The sequence below is a fragment of the Trichomycterus rosablanca genome, chromosome 3 (genome assembly GCF_030014385.1).
Source record: "Trichomycterus rosablanca isolate fTriRos1 chromosome 3, fTriRos1.hap1, whole genome shotgun sequence".
Lineage (NCBI taxonomy): Eukaryota > Metazoa > Chordata > Actinopteri > Siluriformes > Trichomycteridae > Trichomycterus > Trichomycterus rosablanca.
Genome location: NC_085990.1, coordinates 16,563,277 through 16,572,002, shown reverse-complemented (window position 1 = coordinate 16,572,002; position 8,726 = coordinate 16,563,277).

Genomic DNA, 8,726 nt, shown 5'->3' with positions numbered 1-8,726 from the left:
ATTATGCGGGTCTTCGTGATGTAATTCTACATGGCATTCACTGCCTGTATAGGTAAATGAGTGAGTGACCACATAAGAAAAAGGTATCAGTTTCTGTGTGACCCCTGTGTGTGAGCAATGGTCAGTCTGGCCACCCCTATGAAAATTGTCTGACTCCGCCATTACATTGTTACATTATTTTTATTGGAAAGACAAAATACAGAAAAGTGTGTGTAATTCTTACATACTTCTTACATTTTTCTATGAAGTGTTTGAAACTTATATTAATTCTAAATCAAACCTGAACATTATTTTTTTTTGCAATAGTGTTTTCTTGAAATAAATAAAATATTTTTCAGTGTTTTGTTATATCGCCAAAAATATCGTTATCGCAAAAATAACCTGAAATATCGTGATATTATTTTAGGGCCATATCGCCCACCCCTACTTTTGATTACTAGTCCAGTACCCTAACCTCTAGGCTACAGCTTGCCCACTAACTACACAGCTGAATAGTCTGTGTGTAGCATATATTCAACTTCAACAGCATAAATATACATTATACACATATACACATATTAGATATATAAAATATGTCTCTTGGAAAAAGCTTTTCCTATACATAAAATCATTACAGATTATCACTGGGTCAGTAAAACATGGTTATATATTCAGTGCTGTGAAAAAGTATTTGCCGCCTTACAGCATCTCAATCGGATTCAAGTCCGGACTTTGACTAGGCCACTCCAAAACCTTAATTTTTTTTTTTCCAGCCATTCAAAGGTTGACTTACTGGTGTGCTTCAGATCATTGTCCTGCTGCAGAACCCAAGTACTTTTTCACATAGGGCCAGGTTGTTTGGGATAGCTTTTTTCCCTTAATGAATAAAATCATCATTTAAAAACTGCTTTTTGTAAAAAAAATTTGTTTGATAATCTGAAACATTTAAGTGTGACGTGCAAAAACAAAAGAAATCTGTAAGGGGCAAATACTTTTTCACAGCACTGTATACTATATATATATATACATACATACATACATAGCCATTGGGGGTCCTATTGGCTACAGTCAGTAATTATATACCTAAAATGCTCATCTGTATAGTAGGTGTAGCCTAAAATAATTAATCATAATAAATGATTGATTGATGTACCAGATAGGTGTACTAGTAAAGTGCTCAGTGAGTGTATATCACAAGTAGTTTCAGCATAGCCTAGCAAAATCCTCCTAACCTTATATTACAAACTTGTATGACATCATTCTTTAAAAAATTAAAGGTATTCTGTACCCCAAAGGTTATTAATGCCCCAATATTAATACATTTATCTATATCTGTTGTTTTGCCATCATGTGTTTTGAAGTTCTAAGCCTGCAGTCATTATCCATCATTGTTGATATCTGCTCAGGATTATGAAGTTACATTTTTGGTGACAAATTTTGCAGATGTTTGTACTTTAAGTCCAGAATTTTTGCTAAATTGTTTTAATATACAAATTAATGTGTTACATTTTCTAAGGTCTGCATGTACAAGGAGAGTCTGTCGGTAAAAGCAAACACTGGTCGATTGCACGGTTCTGAGGATTTGGTTTTCCAGCTCCTTCAGAGCTAGATCGAGGATGACTTTGGTAAGTGGACATCCCTTCTTTAAATGCCTACGCTCTCCAGTACTGCGTCTGACTGCAGAAAGAAGACATTTAAGAATGCTGAAGTCTCGTGGGGGAGCAGGGTGGATCTGTTTTAGATTTTTAAGGCTTGCCTCAAGGAATGACCAATGGATTTCCTTCTGCGGTCTGTTTAAGACAACTTTAAGAATAATATCAAGCATTTCATTCTTTCTTCTTCTGAAACTAGGAGTAATAAACACATTTAGGCGTTTTGCCAAAATCTTTGTGAATATTAAATAGTCTACATTAAAAATGTGTCTGCCCCCGGAACGACGGGATTGTGTAAAAACCTCAGGAATGTAATTGTTCTGGATCATGAGGTTATAGTTGATCTTCAATATCTCTCTCATTGGACAGCAAAACCTTTTGTAGTAATTCACTTTCAACTGATCTGGTCTTTTGTCTTCTAAGTCACACAAGGACTTGATGGCACTCAGTATTTCTGCGCCACTAATCATTCCTGGCTTCCTGTCATATTTTATGTTGCATTCAAAGTCCTTTAACATAGAGGCAAATGTTGGAATTTCTATCTCAGACCCAAGCCCTTTCTGAACTTTGAGGTCTAAAATAAGAGGAACATGATCAGATTTACCACTGCTCTCTATGCTGCATTTAGGCACTCGTTCCATTGCTTCCTCAAGCATTAAAAACATGTCCAACCTTGACTGACTCTCATTCTGTTTTCGAGTAAAGACTTCTACAGTGGGGTGGAAGTATGACCAGACGTCTCTAAGACATAGAGAGGCAGTAAAATCTTCAAACATGGGTCTTAGAGATGAAAAGTTTCTATGAGCACCTGAAGTTATCCGATCAAAGTCGGGATTCAAAACTGTATTAAAATCTCCTCCAATGAGTAGCACACCCTTATTTGTTTCCATTAAATAGTTTTTCAATGTAGGTAAGATTTTTTTGTCTTTTTTATGATTGTACACATTAACAAGCGTGTAAAGCTCTCCATACAGATGACAGAAGAGCACAATGTAACCTCCACTGTAATCCTCATCATGACAAATGTACTTAAATTCAGGCTTTTTTCTCATCAGTATTGCGACTCCTTTACTTCGAGGGCTGTGTACAGTGAAGCAGACCTCCCAGCCCTTAACAATCTTCAACATTTTATAACACTTTGGCCCAACATGTGTCTCTTGTATAAAGGCAACATCAGCTCCAATTCTGCCGATCTCTTTCAACACATCTGACAACTTGGCTTTGATACCATTAGTGTTCCAGGTTACAAAACGGAGTGTCATTTTTGATGGTACAGCCTCTGCAAACAAAATTATTTTTCATAGTTAATTATTTTGTTGGTTGAGAGCAAAAATCGACAAAATGTAAAATCTAAAGATAAATCAGTAACATTTTATATTTATTATTTACCATTTACATTTTATAATGTAGTTAAATTATACAAAAAGCTAATTAAATGTAATATAAATATGAACTACAACCCCAAATCAGAAAAGGTTGGGACAGTACAGAAAATGCAAATAAAATAAAAATGCAGTGTTCCTTACATTTACTTTGACTTTTATTTTATTTTCACCAACTATAGTGAATAATTATTACTAATGAGGAATTATGAGGTCATCTCACAAAGTTAAATTACATGCTATTCTACCAAAAAAAAAAATAAGTTGTGTGTATATTTTTGACCAACTACATTCAATATACTTGTTACTTTTAGAATTTATGTAAAATAATACTGTAGACGAACTGAAATCAGTTTTTATCGTTCATTATTGTTCACTTTAAATTTACACATATTATGCATACAGTACGAAGAAACAAGCACATTAATAGTAATAGTATTCAGACATGATAAATGACTAATATTTGTGCTGTTTTTGCTAAGTCATTGTTAGCAACTAGTTAACAATAGTTGTGTACAGTTTTGTATTTATTTAATTATTTAATTAATTGATTAAGAACTTGTGTGTAATGTGTGTTTTATTGTGCGTGTGTGTGGTCTGTTGTTGAGTTGAATAAAATCTGTGCTTCGCTGTTTTGCGTTCCAAACAAGATGCAAATGTGTTCTGTTAAGGATGGGCAGTATGGATGAGTATGTAGTTCCATCCTTACAAGAGCAAGTTGTCTGTGCTGTTAGTATCTTTGGCTGCCTAATAAACACTGTGTTTTCAATACAGTTCTTTATTTACTTTTTAACCCCATTCTACAATATTTGTTTAAAGCAATGTGATTTATTATATATTATATTTAGCATTCTAATAAAAACCATATATAGATAATCTCATTGTAATCTTACCTTTTGTTTGGAAGTCAGGTGGTAAAATGTAGGGTCAGTTGTGTCAATCAATCTTGAGTCAAACAATTGATCTGTGATGAATCTGTGATGAGAGTAGAAGTATGCTCTTTAGAAATAAGTTTGTCACATGCTATGTTATTAAAAATGTAGTGTCTGTCGACAGCAAATCTGCTGAAACCCTGTTAGAACAAAAGTATAGGTAGAGGATTTGTCTTCGACAGATAGCATAGAAGATTAGTAAGTGCATGTTTGTTTAACTAAAGGGGACTACATAAAAGTAAGAGAAGAAACAGCAGCCAAACAAACAAAAACAATAGTGTAATGAACCCTTACTGTTCCACCCATTTAAAAAAATGCTAAATGAGGGCTGACTTGCATTTGCGGCATTAAAATCAACACATTTCCATTTTTCCACTTCAAATGATCATATATTGTTTTCTTTTATTACTTGTTTTTAAAACACATTTTTGTTATACATAGAAATATACAGTGTATCACATAAGTGAGTACACCCCTCACATTTCTGCAGATATTTAAGTATATCTTTTCATGGGACAACACTGACAAAATGACACTTTGACACAATGAAAAGTAGTCTGTGTGCAGCTTATATAACAGTGTAAATTTATTCTTCCCTCAAAATAACTCAATATACAGCCATTAATGTCTAAACCACCGGCAACAAAAGTGAGTACACCCCTTAGTGAAAGTTCCTGAAGTGTCAATATTTTGTGTGGCCACCATTATTTCCCAGAACTGCCTTAACTCTCCTGGGCATGGAGTTTACCAGAGCTTCACAGGTTGCCACTGGAATGCTTTTCCACTCCTCCATGACGACATCACGGAGCTGGCGGATATTCGAGACTTTGCGCTCCTCCACCTTCCGCTTGAGGATGCCCCAAAGATGTTCTATTGGGTTTAGGTCTGGAGACATGCTTGGCCAGTCCATCACCTTTACCCTCAGCCTCTTCAATAAAGCAGTGGTCGTCTTAGAGGTGTGTTTGGGGTCATTATCATGCTGGAACACTGCCCTGCGACCCAGTTTCCGGAGGGAGGGGATCATGCTCTGCTTCAGTATTTCACAGTACATATTGGAGTTCATGTGTCCCTCAATGAAATGTAACTCCCCAACACCTGCTGCACTCATGCAGCCCCAGACCATGGCATTCCCACCACCATGCTTGACTGTAGGCATGACACACTTATCTTTGTACTCCTCACCTGATTGCCGCCACACATGCTTGAGACCATCTGAACCAAACTAATTAATCTTGGTCTCATCAGACCATAGGACATGGTTCCAGTAATCCATGTCCTTTGTTGACATGTCTTCAGCAAACTGTTTGTGGGCTTTCTTGTGTAGAGACTTCAGAAGAGGCTTCCTTCTGGGGTGACAGCCATGCAGACCAATTTGATGTAGTGTGCGGCGTATGGTCTGAGCACTGACAGGCTGACCCCCCACCTTTTCAATCTCTGCAGCAATGCTGACAGCACTCCTGCGCCTATCTTTCAAAGACAGCAGTTGGATGTGACGCTGAGCACGTGCACTCAGCTTCTTTGGACGACCAACGCGAGGTCTGTTCTGAGTGGACCCTGTTCTTTTAAAACACTGGATGATCTTGGCCACTGTGCTGCAGCTCAGTTTCAGGGTGTTGGCAATCTTCTTGTAGCCTTGGCCATCTTCATGTAGCGCAACAATTCGTCTTTTAAGATCCTCAGAGAGTTCTTTGCCATGAGGTTCCATGTTGGAACTTTCAGTGACCAGTATGAGAGAGTGTGAGAGCTGTACTACTAATTTGAACACATCTGCTCCCTATGCACACCTGAGACCTAGTAACACTAACAAGTCACATGACATTTTGGAGGGAAAATGACAAGCAGTGCTCAATTTGGACATTTAGGAGTGTAGTCTCTTAGGGGTGTACTCACTTTTGTTGCCGGTGGTTTAGACATTAATGGCTGTATATTGAGTTATTTTGAGGGAAGAATAAATTTACACTGTTATATAAGCTACACACAGACTACTTTTCATTGTGTCAAAGTGTCATTTTGTCAGTGTTGTCCCATGAAAAGATATACTTAAATATTTGCAGAAATGTGAGGGGTGTACTCACTTTTGTGATACACTGTATAAGTACAAAGTTAAAAGACACAATAATGTGTGTAAATCGGTGGATATATGCACTGAAAAATAACAAATAGTTAAATATTTGTTTCTTACTCAACTGGTGGCAAAAATTAAGAATCAAATGGGTCAGATAAATAATCAAATTAATAAAGCTATTTATAGGATCTTTGATCCACTTTTGGTTAAAAAAGGCATAATTTGTGTTAAATAAAGTAACTATCAGGTGAATTGTCACACAGTTGAAACTTGTATTGTGGTCAGATGAATCAGCATTTCAGGTCTTTTTTGTAAAAAATAGATGCCGGGTTCTCTGGAGATAAAATGGACCATCCAGACAGCAACAAGTCCAAAAGCCAGGGTCTGTCATGGTATGGGGCTGTGTCAGTGCCCTTGGCAAAGGTAATTTTGCACTTCTGTGATGGCAGCATTAGAGCAACATATGCTGCCTTCAAGACTTCCATCTTTTCTCTGTGTTTTTTATTATTTGCATTTTCCATGCTACCCCAACTACCCTCAGTTGTTTCAGCCAAATAGTTTTTTTAATTCACCCAAAACCTTTCTGTTGTCTTTATGATTGTAAATGTTAACAAGAGTGAACAGTTCATCATACAGACGACAGATCAACACAATGTAGCATCCAGTGCTATCCTCATCATGGTATATGTACTTAAATGGTACACTGTCATGTATGAGTATTTCAACTCCTTTACATGTAGAGCTGTATACAGTAAAGTAGCTTCTCCATCCTTCAACATTATTTAGAATGCTGGAAAATTCTGGCCCAACATGTGTCTCATTTATAAGGGCGACATCAGTTTTAGTCTTGATAAGATATTGTTTTACATCTTCAAACTTTCTTGGTGAGTTTTGAGTGTTTTTAATACCATCAGTGTTCCAGGTGACAAAATGTAGAATTGTGTCTTCTTGTAGCATTACTGCATTAATGGCTGTATATGCACTTTAATAAACTACAGAGTCTGTCCATTTTAAACTTGGTAACACAAAACAGATGGATAAACAAACTACAAAGCTGTTTAAAAATATTCATTTCCAATTTCCTGTATTTTGCATATTTATCACACTTATATGTTTTAAGTCATCCAACTATGTATATATTAGACAAAGGTAACCCAAGTAAACACACAATAGTTTTTTAAATTATGTCATTTCATAAAGAAAAGACAATTGGGTTTAATTTCACTAGCCACACCCAGGCAGGATTACTGCCAGATCTGTTAAATGTAAGCATCACTGAAATAGAACCTGTCTGCAAGGTGAAGCACTGTGATGGAATGGAAAATCCACCTCTCCAGGGTGTTTCCTGCATTTCACCCAGTGAATTGTATCCACTTCAACCCTGAAGCAGTGGTAAAACAATGAATGAATAAATGAATACATATGTACAAATCCCAAATTACAAAATAAAGAATCCACAGCCAAATAATGAAATTAATCGTATATAAAAAGTAATTAAAACTTAAGATTCATTACAATTTAATATTCGAATGATTACTTTTTATTATTAGAAAGACCAGCCTTTGCTGTTTGAGAAATCCTCATAGTACATAAAAATCTTATAGTCCTGCTCACACATAATTTGCTTTTGTGTACAATAATTTTTTTAATTGTATCACATGACTGATGCTAACAGAAAATGTTAGTCTTTGAAATTAATAACACCTCATACTGACTCAAATAGTTCAGTTTTCCATGTCTTACTGCCACTGCTGCCATCAATGAACGGGAACAAACTCTTTTATTTTACTAAGTACATAAATAATTGTTTAAATAGAATGTAATTAAAGTTATGTTTATATCCTCATAAAAATATATTAATATATTATATTGTGTAAAAACTCTTGTTGGAATCTTACCTTGTGCTCAGCAGTCCGGTGGTGTCAGAAATGCAGAATCAAATGTGGCAGAATGAATCAGAAGTCAAATTATTTATAGGATCTGTGATAAAAGACGAATGCTTTGTCACGTGTTGTGTACCTGTTGGTTGAATCATCTGTTTTGGACAGGTGTGTTTTCTTTGACTTGTATGAATTTGATAATAATTTGATAAGGGCGGCACAATGACACGTTGGGTAGCTCTGTCACCTTACAGCAAGTAGGGCTGGAAACATAAATCTAATCACACTGAACTTGAAGACACAAAAGAACATGCAAAACTTACAGACAGTACACAGCCCTTGCATTACCTGCTGTACCACTGTGAGCAAACAAAAAAAACTGTAAAAAAAAAAAACACCAAAAGAAAAGTCTGAATAAGTGAGTCATTACAAGATTAAAAATCAACTCAGAAAGCATAAAATAAAAGATCAGGATAGTCATGTTTTATTTGGTGCATCTTTTTGCAATTTGTCATCAAATTATGCCATTTGATGTCATATTTAACCCACCACACCCAAATGTACGTAAAAGGATTGTTGTTAGCGTTAGTCTTGTAAAGCCAGTTTTGACTTTACAGAAACTATGACAGTGTATACCAATTTCAAATGCCCTAAAAAAATGCATGCTTACAGGATATTTGCTGGGATGCTCAGATTATACATTATATTGCCAAAAATATTCATCACAAAAGGCATTCAAGCATAAAAGACTGAGCTAAATCAAATATGCAGATGAACCCTAATGGAAGCAGCTGAAAGGAATCATTAATTTTATTCATTTGTTGTATAAGTACCAT